Source organism: Myotis nattereri (genome assembly GCF_964212035.1).
Source record: "Myotis nattereri genome assembly, chromosome: 18".
Classification (NCBI taxonomy): domain Eukaryota; kingdom Metazoa; phylum Chordata; class Mammalia; order Chiroptera; family Vespertilionidae; genus Myotis; species Myotis nattereri.
The window spans coordinates 13,873,105-13,887,646 of record NC_138093.1 but is presented as its reverse complement, the minus strand read 5'-3'; positions in this window follow the sequence as shown (position 1 = coordinate 13,887,646).

The following is a 14,542-nucleotide window of genomic DNA, read 5'->3' as shown; positions in this document are numbered from 1 at the left end:
ATAAAGTCATCAGGTACACACCTGCCCTACCACACTCACCAATCTGCCTTTTGGGGAAGGCAAAAGTAGAATTCTATAAGGTAACAGTGTCTGTCTCTTCAGAAACATGTAAGATACTTTTATCTTCATACCACCCTTGACCCCAGGTCATAGCTTGTTTAGTGTTGTGATCAGATCTTGATTTTCTGCATTCCTTAGAAATATTAAGGCAATCATTTGGGGGGTTATAAGCCCAGTAGAGATCACTAACTTGATAACAATGAATTTTTATATGAGAGAGACAGCAAAATAGAAATTATTCTCTCTTGTACTGTTCCCGTAGTACAAGAGATCTACAAGTGACGGAACATGTTTTATTCATATTTATAGCCCCAACATCTAACATACATCTACAATATCATAAGCAGTATATGCCTGATGAATAAATGATTAAGTGAACCTCCACATTAGCTACCACCGAACTAATCTATTTGAGTCTTAACTTAGCAGATCAGAAATTCTAGGGTTCTTCATATCACTCCTCTATTTCTAAGGGCCTTTCCAGTCCAACTCTTGAAGTTTTAGACACTCCTTTCTAAAGAGACATCAGCCCTACTGTCACTACTTCCACCATCTTCATATCATACGGTTTTTGCTTACACCTGTATGTATTAGCTGGCTGACTTCTGTTAAATTAAGTACAGGGTTTTAGTTGCCTCTTCTATATCCTAGACTTGGAGTCAATGACTTCTAAAATCCTTTCCAGATTTTTTTTTTTAAAAAAAGAACTTAGTTCACTACAGCCTCATTAACTATGATACTTATATTCTCTTTTGATCTATGTATTATCAATGTCTAATTTACTTCCATTTCAATATCATAGTTGTCAGAAAAGGCTACAAATACATAAAAAAACTTTTGCCGCCGAAACCGGTTTGGCTCAGTGGATAGAGCGTCGGCCTGCGGACTGAAAGGTCCCAGGTTCGATTCCGGTCAAGGGCATGTACCTGGGTTGCGGGCACATCCCCAGTAGGAGATGTGCAGGAGGCAGCTGATCAATGTTTCTCTCTCATCGATGTTTCTAACTCTCTATCTCTCTCCCATCCTCTCTGTAAAAAATCAATAAAATATATTTAAAAAAAAAAACTTTTGCCTAAGATATCTCAAATTCAGAATGTATAAAATATATTCGTTCCTTATACTCAATACTTGGATTAAATTCCTTCAGAATTCATAGATGAATGAGTGGCTTTTCCCTCCCCTAATACAGATAAGAATTCCTTCTCTGGGTTCATTTTAGTCACTGTCTTAGGTCACAGGAGATGATAGCAGCCCAGATAACTGAAATGCATCAATAATCCCAAACCAAGAGCATGCTTGAAAATGAATTTCAATCTTCTAAAACAAACAAACAAACATGCAAAGAAACTTAGTAAAGCCACTTTAATAACCTCCTGAAAGAATGTGGGAAATACACAATAAACACACAAGTAGGAATCAGCAAAAAAGTGCTCAGTAAGAGTTGATTAAGCCACAGGCAGATGGGCAATTTCCCAGCCAGACACAGGCTTCTGAGTGAGAGAAGCCAATGAAAACTATCAATGTCAAAACATCATAGATCTTGACTTGCTAAAAATCTCAAAGCACGAAACCATACTTCTTGGCAGCACATTCTTATATTTGGTATCTCCAGGTGCATGCCACAAACTCCACCCTAACCCCACCCAACAGGTGAGGACAGCAGCTTTTGTTACATCACGACCAACACCTGGCTTGAGCTTCTCAAATTCCAAATGGGAATATCCAAGGCAATGACTGAGACTCAATCTTTGGCACTGTCTCAGACACAGGAAGGAAACGAGCCGGGCTTTCAAACTTTCAAAAGAAACAGAAGCAGCACTCAAGTAGTTGTTGACAACTACTTGAATGGTATTTAGACAAATCTCAAATGGAGTCAAAATCCTCCAATCTTCCAATTGGAAGGGACTTCAGCAATTATTTAATCCACAGTCAGCCACCATGCAAGAAGCCTTCTCTTATATCTGATAGATCAATCATCTAGTCTCCACCCAAATACAAGCTCTGATAGAGAACTCATCCTTTGCCAGGATGTCCATTTTATTGTTAGGCAGCTCTAATAGATAGGAAATACTTTTCTAAACTTAAATCACCAGCCCTCTCCCACCTATACCTTTCACATAATGGTCCTGTTCTCTTCTCCAGAACAACAACAACAAAATCCCCCAGGAATGATGACATTTTCATTGAAAATGATTAGATTAAGGATTTCTTTACATGACAATTTATTGTGGATCAACACTGCAATGTTATGAGCCAGCAAGTGACCTTTATTTTACAAATCCTCTCTTGTGTAATGGTACTTGCTTTTACCTGTATTCATTTGTGAATATTTGTGCTGACCCTATAGTATGAACTCAACATGTGGAATAAATTAAATCGGGTACCTTATTCCAAATTCATTTATGCTGCTATCTTTGCCTCTCATCCCTACTTTTACTTCGGTGCCTTCTTGAACTAATGCCAACAATCAAGAATAAAAAACAAGTTAAGCCTTAGCCAGTTTGGCTCAGTGGATGGAGTGTCAGCCTGTGGACCGAAGGGTTCGATTCCGGTCAAGGGCACATGCCCAGGTTGGGTTGTGGGCTCAGTCCCTGGTAGGGGGGTGTGCAGGAGGCAGCCAATCAATAATTCTCTATCATTGATGATTCTATCTCTCTTCCTCTCCCTTCCTCTCTGAAATCAATAAAAAAATATATTTTTTTAAAAAACACAATACTAAGCACTTTCAAAAACACAACCTTAATCATTAATGACAAATCTCCTGCAGCAGGCTTATTCTTCCCAGTTTACAAATAAGAAAAAATAAGGCTGTAAAAGTCAGATGGGTTGCTCAAAATCTGAACCCAGATATTTTGAACACATGTTCTCTCTACCACACTGCTTACCAAGGGACTAGGGTTTTATTTATTCCCAGAACCGCAAGGAGTCTTACCCATTTAATTCATTCACTAACGTATCTCTCATATTTATTCAAGACTTAGATACCAGGTTATATTGTCCTCATTTCAAATTCTACCAGTTTCCTCAGCAATTTCAACACCCACCTAAACAATCCACCTACATTTCTGCCTTAGAGTTTCATAATCTCATCAAATTTGAAGACCTCCATCTCTATCCCAACAGTTCAATCCTGGATTCTACTATCTCCTGAAACCATCTACCTCTAAATCTTCAACTCCCAACAGCTTACCCTGGCCACAACCTCATCTCCTTCCAGCTTTTCCTCTCTACTATTAAACCTCCTCTCTCACCTCAAAACATCCTCATCTCCTCCCTCATCTCAGACTAAGACATCCAAATATTTAATCACCTTATTGGTTAATTCAACAAAAATTCATAGAGTGCCTAATATGTGTTAGGCATTATGATTAGGGTTAGAAACACAACAGTGAACTACAAACAATCTCTACCCTCACAAAGCTTCCAGTATGGAAAAAGAAAACCAGAAAATGTCACGATTATAATTTATTAAAGAAATGTTGAGGGCAAGGGTGTTATCTCCCATATGGAGTCAGGATAAGCTTTCCCAAGGAAGTGATAGTACATCAAAGAATCAAAGAGTAAGTAGAGAAACTGGAGAGACAAATTGGGAAAGAGTGTTCTGAGCAGAGGAAAAATATACCGACATTCTGTGGCAGGAAGGAACAGAGAGATGAATGCAAAATGAGGATGAAAAGGGGGCCTAGTGGACCCTGTTAAAGACTCAGGTTTTATCCTAAAAGTAATGAGAAGCCATTAAAGGGTTGTAAGAAGAGGCAGGACATAATTGAACTTGAATTATTAAAAAAAAATAACCCTACTTGCAATGAGAAAAATAGTTTGGAGGAAACAAAAGTGGATTTAGGGAGAATTGATTTAGAATATTATTACAAAAGCGATGATGGTGAGCTGGACTAGAAATGATAGCAGTGAAGACTGAGAAAAATGAATAGATTCTATTTTGTCCCTTCTTGCCTACCTGAACATGAACCCAGTGACTGATAACTTATTTTCCTGTAAAAACCTAGATCCTTATCCTTCTATTTCTTCTGCCCAATATGGACAGATCCCACATTCAACTTCTTTGCTCCTAAATGGGGCTATTGAGCAAGACAAGATCACATAACCTTGCAGAGCAATACAACTAAAATAAATGGCATTCAGTCTCATTTCCTTCAATGAAACACTGCTTGTCTTTTTATTGACTTGGTACCTCAACCAAACTTCTCAGTACTATCCCATATTTTCACCATTCTCCTTTAGCCTCCTACTTATAACCTCTTCCTCCTGGCAGATGACCTTGCTTCCAATTTCACAGAAAAGAATTACAAAACAAAGCAAGACAGTTCCTTCAGGTTTCCTCCCCTGCCCCTACCTGCTGGCTGCTAGTCTCCTCCTCCCTACAGAACTTCCTAAAATAGACATTCACTGATGCTACTTTCTCACCTTATATTCAGCCCTCAACCTACCCAAATGGCCTTCTAGTGAAAGAGAATGGAGGTTCCTCAAAAAATTAAATATCGAACTACCACATGATCTAGCAATTCCACTCCCGGATATTTATCTGAAAAATCTAAAACACTAATTCAAAAAGATATATGCACCCGTTTATTTATTGCAGCATTATTTACAATAGCTGAGATATGGAAACAACTTAACTGTCCATCAACAGATGAATGGATAAAGATGTGGTACATATATACAATGGAATATTACTTGACCATAAAAAAGAATGAAATCTTGCCATTTGACACAACATGGATGGGCCTATAGGATATTATGCTAAGTGAACTAAGGCAGACAGAGAGAAAAAATACCATATGAATACACTTATATGTGGAATCTTAAAAAAAAATACACAAACAGACAAAGCAGAAACAAAGTCACAGTTAGAACAAATTGACGGTCGCCAGATGGGAAAGGGGTGATGGGTAATAAAGGGTGAAAAGGATTAAGTACAAATTGCCTGTTATAAAAATAGTCACAGGGATGTAAAATACAGCATAGAGAATAGAGTCAATAATATTGTATGGTGCCAGATGTATACTAGACTTATTGGGATAATCAATCCATAAGGTATATAAATGTCTAGTCACTGTGTTGTGCACTTAATATAATATTATGTCAACTATAACTGAAAAATAAATTTCAAAGAATTTTTAAAAAGAAAGAGAATGGCATTGACATAAATAAGATCAACACAATCTTCCTTACTGCTTATCTAAAATGATCTCTTTGTAGCATTTGATACTTACTGACCACTCTTCCTGCCTCTCTGGCTCTGCATCTTGGTCACCTTTGTGGGTTCCTCTTCCTGTGCAATCACTAAAGGTAGTGCACCACAATTCTAACCTCAGGCCTTCCATCTTCTTATTTTATATCACTTCTATGATAAACTTCATACATGCCCCTGAGCACCCAAATGCTGATGACTTCAAATGTATTTGCAGCCCCAAACTCTTTGCAACTCACCTGGGAATCCCACATGCACGTCACACTCAGCACATTAAAACCTGAGCTAATTCTTTATGTCTGTCCCCCACCCTTTCAAACTATTTTTCTTCTAGTATTGCCTATTCTAGCAAATGGTACCATCACTCCCCACCCCCCAATCACCCAAATCCCAAGCCTGGGAATCACCCTGAACTTCTCTCTTGCCTCATCCTCACTCACAAGTAGTCTTTTACTAAGTTTTACTAACTTTACCTTTAAAATTTTTCAAACCCATCCTCTACCTTCCACTTGTTACATCTCTTTTATTCTCTCTCAGATTTTCATAACCTGGACCCCAGGAAATAGTTTCCATAAGCTATTTCTCCCTCTTCCTCTATCCAGCCATTCTTCACAGTGGTTGCTTATGGAGGCTGATCAATCTAAAATGCAAATATGATAGTATTATATCTGACTGCTCCAAATTCTTCAATGGATCCCCCATGACTGAAGTGTAAGATCCAAATTCCTATACATGATAAATAAGGCCCTTCATGATCAGCTCTATCCTACTCTCCAGCCTTATTTACTTCTCATCATTCCCCTTCTTATACTGGCAGTTCCCCAAGTGCACTATGTGCTTCAAATTTCAGTTCCTTTGCACACGCTGTTCCCTCTGCCTGGAAGGACTCCTGGTCTAGCATGTGAATTCTTATCTCTTCTTTAGGACTAACTTGAGTATTACTTCATTTGCAAAATCTTCTCTGACCTCCCAAGTTAAATTGCCCACTTCCTCCTTTGTGCTACCCCTTATACTCTATCTCTATCATATTATGTATCACACTGCACAGTGTTAGTGTATATTTACTAGTTTATCTCCCCCATTAGACCATGAGCAATTTAAGGGCAGGAATCTTGTACTGTTCATCCTGTATCCCTGACATCCAGGTACCTCGTAGGTACTCAATTTTTGTTTGGATGAACAGAACTGAATTTGTACTAGTACCTCACTACACACACACACACACACACACACACACACACAGTATTTGCTGACAATCAAATAATCAATGTTGTAAACAGGCTAATCTAAAACAATGGCTCATCTCAAAGACATTTGCTTCTGATTATTATATGATCTCATTTACAATAGATTTCTCTTCCTAAACATCGTTTAACTCAGACTAATACTAAAATCAGTATGCATGCTCTAAGTACCCAACTATTTAGTAACAGAGAAAAATGCCCCAGAATTAAATACCCACTGTAGATAATAAAGCTATGTTAAAATGGCTGAGAAACTACTAACCCTACATTCTCTTGTCTACAATACTCCTCCAAAGTGTCCTCATTCCCCCAGGATACCCACACTCCTGGTTCCACTGATGCATTACAGCTGTATCTGAGTCCTCTCCAATTCCTCCCAAAACTCATTGGAAAACCACAACATTCAAGACTGTGAAGAATTTTCAAAGGTCAGAGACTCCTCCATGATCCAGAGGAATCCAGACAGGGAGAAAAAGGAGGGGCAAAAACCTTTAGAAATTTCACACAATTCTTGATTAGGTGGGAAGGAGAGATGAAAGACTATCTTAGCAGATTGTTTTTAGTTAATATGGGTCCTTCCAAGTGAAAGAAACAAAATACAACCTTCTTAGAAAAAAAAGAAAATATGACCAAATTCCACATTTAAAGAGACCTATGTTATCATTAATTGTACAACCAAGGGATAATAACATGGGCCTAAAAGAAAGCAAAGAAGTGAAAAGAAGCCCTAACCGGTTTGGCTCAGTGGATAGAGCATCAGCCTTCAGACTCAAGGGTCCTAGGTTCGATTCCGGTCAAGGGCATGTACCTTGGTTGTGGGCACATCCCTAGTAGGGAGTGTGCAGGAGGCAGCTGATTGATGTTTCTCTCTCATCAATGTTTCTAACTCTCTATTCCCTCTCCCTTCCTCTCTGTAAAAAAAAATCAATAAAAAATATTAAAAAAAAAGTGAAAAGAAGTAGTATGTGTTAAAGTTTTAGACATTATTTCATTTAAATTTCCAAACAACTCTAAGAAGTTTGTTTGTACTATTAACCCTACATTATAGATGAAGACACTAAAACTCACAAAAGTTAGGTAATCTACCCAAGGTTACAGAGGTAAAAAGTGGTAGGACCAGGACTTTCATGAACCCAACCTATCTGACTCCTGAGACCAGACTCTTGCACTGTACTACACTTAGTCCAGGGAGTTGGACTGAGAAAGCATTGGAAGTCCATTCATGTGGAAGTCCACTCTCACTGCTTCAACTCCTTTCAACTCACATTGACAGAACTGGCTCTGGGTTTAGACAGATCTAGGTTCAAATCTCCAATCTACTACTAAGGGCTATGCAGTCATGGGTAAGAAATAGTCATTTTGTGCCTTTGTGTCTTTGTGTCTAAAATGAGGGAAATAGCCCTAGCCAGTTTGGCTCAGTGGATAGTGTCAGTCTGTGGACTGAAGGGTCCTGGGTTTGATTCTGGTCAAGGGCATATGCCCTGGTTGTGGGCTCGGTCCCCAGTAGGGGGCGTGCAGGAGGCAGCTGATCAATGATTCTGTCTCATCATTGATGTTTCTATCTCTTCCTCTCCCTTCCTCTCTGAAATCAATAAAAATATATTTTTTAAAAAGAAAAAATAAATAAATAAAATGGGGAAAATATCTGCATTTCAGACTTCTTGTTAGGATTAAGTGACTTAATATATGTAAAGCCTTTGGGGCAGTGCCTAGCACACACTTAAGTCCTCAAACAATATCAGTTGCCTTCTTTTATCTAATTCTCTCCCACATACTCTGCTTCATTCCACTGGTGTCCAACACAGACCCTATATCTTTCCTTCAAACACTCCCTCTATTCCTCCCAAACAAATCTTCCAGTCCTCTAATCCTGCACCCAGTCTCTATCATCCCCATTCCAGTGTCTTTCAACTCTCTGAGCCTTCAAGAAAAATGTCATAAAGGGGGTCCCTTAGTTGTACCTTCTACCAGAAAGTCCCTCAAAAATAAAAGCAAGAGAAAAAGGTTTGTCCTCTCCTAGATGTACAGACAGTTACATTCATTCCCAAATCTCCAGGAACATCAATTTCACTATATATTTACTGAAATTCTAATGTCTTAATCTACCAGTCCTACTTCCCCACCTTTACTCCTTACTTCTCTACTCATTCCAGATTCAAAGATTTTTATCTTTGTAAAGACCTTTACTCTCATACATGTTATCTATCTTTTGAATTGTTGGAAAGAAATGTTTACATCTCCTACTCACCATACATAATACTGGAATGTTTCCTACCTCCACTACAGTATATACTCAGGGAATGTCTATTTTCTCCCCTAAATCAAACTTAAGAGAAAAATACTCAATGCAATCATATAATTTACCACTCCCCAAACAATCTGTTAGTTTACCATATGCCATTGTGGATACATACCATCACTATTATTGGTATGTGTCTGTGTCAGAACAAGATTTAACTTTTTTTCCCCCAAGAGTTTCTAGTTTTTTTAATCAGGCCTACAAATAGCAAAACAACTCTCTTGGAGACAAGTCTCATTAATAGTCAAAGGCTAATATAAAGATCATGAAGAAGTTCACAGAGAACTCCTGATGAACTGGCATTTGTCTTTTCAGTGCTACTGATAAAAGGCTCCTTGGATTACAGTTATTTGGGAAATTTAATAATTTGGAAGGCTTGTACAATGGAAGTTGACCTTTGGAAAAATAAAGGCAGAGGGAGTCATAGAGAAAGTCTGTTATTATAATATTGGCACAACAACAGTAACTTGAATAGAAACAGCAATCATGTTAATGTTTATTTTTTTAGGTCCAGACCAGTATGTCTATTTGCCACACACAATGAATTTTTTGTTTTTCCTTTCAGGTAGGGCCAAGGATACTCCAAGGTTTGGTTCTTGATAAATTCAACTTTAAAAAAAACAGCCTGTAAAAACAAAAATTCTACTTGAGCCCTTAAAGATTCTGATTACTGAATTTTTGAGAAAAAATAATACTACAAATCACCAGAGGCTAGTCCAGTAGCAAAATACACTGTTTCTCTAGAATCAATCCTTAAACATTCAATAACAACCCTCTCTCCCTTTTTAAAAAATATATTTTTATTGATTTCAGAGAAGAAGGAAGAGAGAGAGAGAGGGGAGAGAGAGAGAGAGAGAGAGAGAGAGAGAGAGAGAGAGAGAGAGAGAGAGAGAGAGAGAAAGAGAGAAACATCAATGATGAGACAGAAACATCAATTGGCTGCCTCCTGCATGCCCCATACTGGGGATCGAGCCTGCAACCCGGGCATGTGCTCTCAACCAGAATCAAACCCGGAACCCTTCAGTCTGCAGACTGACGCTCTATCCACTGAACCAAACCAGCTAGGACTTCTCTCCCTTTTTTTATTCCTAATTAGAGGGCATTTCACTGTCAGTTATAGAAGTTCCATTCAAGGGGAGAAGTGACAGAAAGAAAAAAATTTCAATTAGCTCTTTCTCTTCAATGAGGCAGAGGAGGCAGAGATGCAATTTTTGTGAAGACCCAGACTGGCAAAACTGTCACCCTCAAGAGAAGGTCACAGCTAAAATCTAAGACAAGGAGGGTATCCTGCCTGACCAGCAGCGTTGATTTTTGCTGGCAAACAGCTGGAAAATGGCTATACTCTCTGAGACTGCAATATTCAGAACGAGTCCATCCTGCACTTGCTGTTTCATCTGCGGGGTGGTATCATCGAGCTCTCCCTCTGTCAGCTCGCCCAGAACACTGCAACAAGATGGTCTGCCACAAAGACACTGAAGCACAAAATGACTATATTGTTACCCTGACTGTACCCCTGCCAAATGCCACAAGAAGAGCGGCCACACCAACAACCTGTGCTCCAAGAAGGTTAAATAAGGCCCTTCTACCACCTCTTCAGCCCACAGGGCAGCCTCCTGCCTGAATCCCGTAGTCTTAGGGCCTCAATAAAGTTTCTCTTTCATTGTCTGGGGAAAAAAAATTAAAAACTGCCAATTACTGTACTATCTGCAATTAGTTACACATAGGAAATACATTCACTTGGAAATTTCTTCTAGTAAGTTAACTTCCTTCGGCATATAACTACTAACTTTTTAAAGCTTCAAACAATTTTTAAAAACTTGCCTTGCCCTGGCCAATGTGGCTCAGTTGGTTGGAGCATCGTCCCATACACCAAAAGGTCACAGGTTCCATTCCTGGTCGGGGTACATACCTAGGTTGTGGGTTCAGTCCCTAGTTGGGGCGAGTATGGGAAGCAACCAATCAATGTTTCTCTCTCACATGGATGTTTCTATCTTTCTCTTTCTCTCTCACTTTCCCTCCTGAAGATCAATGAACATATCCTCAGATGAGGATTAAAAAACAAAACAAAGAATTTGCCTTTTATAAATTTATATAATTCAGTTCAATTCTCCTTCTGCAAGTTCCATAATTCCATCTTTCCTGGCCATATATAAACCTCGCTGGAACACCTATAGGTCAGTATGTAAAACATTTACTGGCACTTGCTGTTATCATAAAGTGCCTTGTAATATTAGTTGGCCTTCCTGATATTCACATCTTATCTCCAATTTGACTATCATTTTTTCATTCAAAATTTACCAAACTGAATCCACCACGTACCAGGTGCTGCTCTAGGGCCTGGGGATACAAATGAAGAAGAAAAGCCACAATCCTACCTTCAAGGCACTCCAGTCTGAAGAAAGAAATCTAAACATGTTATTAGTACCCAATGGTGCAGGAATAGGTATAGGAAGCAACCAGTTTAGCTGGATGGGTTAGGGAAGTTTCTCAAACTGAGTCTTTAGGATATGTAAGAGCTTACCAGGCTGGAGAACAAGATACATTCTAAACAGAATTCAGATCCTGTAGGTTGGCACCTTTCTTTTACACTTTTAAAATTTTTAAGTGTGCCTAACAAACTGCTTGGCACATAGTTGATGCCTAATAAATATTTGTGGACCTAAATTATTCATGTTAGCCCTTATGTGTGGATAACTGAGATTTAATCTATATCTAAATTAGGCATGGGAGCCCTAGCCGGTTTGACTCAATGGATAGAGCATTGGCCTGTGGACTGAAGGGTCCTAGGTTCGATTCTGGTCAAGGATGCATGCCCAGGTTGCGGGCTTGTTCCCCGGTGGGAGTGTGTGCAGGAGGCAGCTGATCAATGATTCTCTCTCTTTCTATCACTCTCTCCCTCTCCCTTCCTCTCTGAAATCAATAAAAACGTATTTTTAAAAAATTAAAAATAGACATGTGACTGGTTTTAAATGTCATCATTCACCCCATAGACATGTAATGAAGGTCTATATGAACAAATAAATATATTTGTACAGCTTGTCCACAGAGAATAATTTCTCATCTGCTGTAAATTTTTGTTTTTAAAGCACTTTAGCAACTATGTCATTTATTTTATTTTTTTAAATATGTTTTTATTGACTTTTTTTTTTTTTAGAGAGAGGAAGAGAGAGGGATAGAGAAATAGAATCATTGATGAGAGAGAGAGAAAGCGATCGGCTGCTTCCTGCACGCTCCTACTGGAGATCGAGCCAGCAACCCAGGCATGTACCCCTACTGGGAATCAACTGATGAACTCTTGGTTCATGGGTCAATGCTCAACCACTGAGCCATATGCTATTAACCATTTGTATGCAATACACATCTATAGACACAAGCGGTGGACCATTTTTAATTAAATTCAAAATATTGTGGCAGTTAACTGGTTAAGAAATCAAAGTAATAACTAAATTCTGAACAGGATAAAACATTTAAAAAAGCAAACAACAAAAAAACAAGAAATAAATAAAACAGCAACTTTTAACAAATTACTTCTGTCTAAAGGGGTAAAATGCCTGGAAGCATCAAAGCAATCACTTTCTTCACGGTCACATTTATTCATATTTATTTGTAGGAAAGTTACATTTCTTCCTTTTAAGGAAGGGCCACCATCAACACAGCTGCATGCAGGTCACTGCAATTTTCCCCTAATGAAAACCATAACCTCCCGACTCAATCATTCAGTAAGCATTTATTAAGGACCTACTCTGGGCCAGGCAGTCTGCTAAGTGAAGGGGACACAGCAACCAGTAAGTCATTATCCCTGCTTTCTATAAGTTCATCTAATGGGCTGGTTCCAGAGTCAACCCCAAGATAGGTATCAACTAATTTCCTTTATTCAACGAAGACTTACTGAGTGCCAGGCACCAGAAACGGGGGTAGAAAATGAGGAAATTCTAAAAAGAGATCCTTTCAAAATTTACTAAACAACTTGCACTTTTGAATTATTAAAACCACATGTTCTTCTCCAAGAATGCCAACCATCAAAAGTTGGCTGTAAAGATTTTTGATGGTAACAACTAACCAAATATTTGAGTCAAAGATACTGTTTCCCTAATCCTACTACTTAGTGAGACCAGACAGATACTGTCCTGGACTGATACATTTTTATTATTTAAGATCCATTTTGTGGTTGACCTTACCAACAATTTGAGATAAGTTGTTTCCTCTGTAGAAAGATGCTTCCAGTAGAATGCACTGTAAGCCTCGCAGGTCAAACATGTGACAAATCCTGTTACACTTTCTTGCCACCATACAGTTGGTCAAAGCAATATAGGCAATTCTTCACGATGACATAGCACCAGGCCAAGTTTTCAGGGTGACAGGTCTCTGCTTTTCCTTCTCCCTTCCACAAAAAGTACAAAAAGTATCAATTAGTAAACAAGTCATCTGGCAAATATCCCATTTTCCTCTGACTACTTCTTGAAATTAATCCAGAAAACCAACCCTTATGAGTACTACCCAATTAATATTTGTAATATTATTATTGATAGTGGTGATGAGAGCAACTGCTAGCTTGCAGTTCACGAAAGACTTTAAAATACATTACACCGTTCAATGAAAAAGATGGAGAGAGGATAAGAGGAAACATCATAGGCAACTATCTCAAATATCAAAAATTAAACCCAGTTTAACTGGAATTGGAAAGCAAGTATTTTCAATCCTACCAAAGGGTCAAGTTTTTTCTATAAAAAAAGCAGACGATTGACTCTAGCAATGCCAAAATCATAAATTTCCTCTTAAATGTGTCCTTAAATGCTAGGCCTAATTGATTCAAGTTGTAAATGTTAAGACCACAGTCTCAGCAAGAATCTGATACTATAAATCTTTGTTACCCCAACCCCTTTCCCAAATGTTTTACCCATAATTTAAGGCTCAATAAATATTCTTTGGAAGAAATACTTAACAATGAAGAAGCTGCCCAAGAAAGACAAACTGACAACACACTTAGCATTCAAGTACCTTTTTTTAAGATTTAACAAACACTTATTGTGCACCAATAAAAGCACTAGGTTAGACACAACCACATAAATCATCTCATTTACCTCATGAGCATGCCTAGATACACTTGAATCCCCAAAACTAAACTGACTGGATCCACAATACTAAATTGTTTTAATACTTGCAATCTTGATCCTACCTAAGTAATCCCTAGAATTCAACTGGACCTCAATTCCTACTGGAACTCAGCTCTTCACTCTCACAGACTGAAAGCATTTTTAATGCTTTCTACTAGGTAATACTCACCAAAAAATTCCTTGTGTCTATTTTTAAGCTCCTAACTCCAGAATAAACACCATTCTTCCCAGTATGGCACACTGTGATAATGGCCACAATCTAAAACAAATACTCTTCTTGAATCACACTAGTCAGAGAATAAACCTAGAATGCTAACTAACAAATGAATTTCAGCTGGGCAGAAGACATTGGATTTTAAATAGTCTTCCCAACCTCGGGACTATTTCCTAGTCATCTGAATACAAAAAGCCTTCTCTATTTGAGTGAATCACAGAAGGCAAATTTGACCCGAGGTTCATCAGAGAGAAGGGGGGGGGGGAGGAATATTCCAACTGGCATGACTACATTACAATGTTAACAACACATTACTCACCATTGTACTACAAGAAAGAACTTGCAAGTGGGCAAGGAACATTCAGGAAGCCAAGGAAACAAACAAAACTCTCCCAGTCC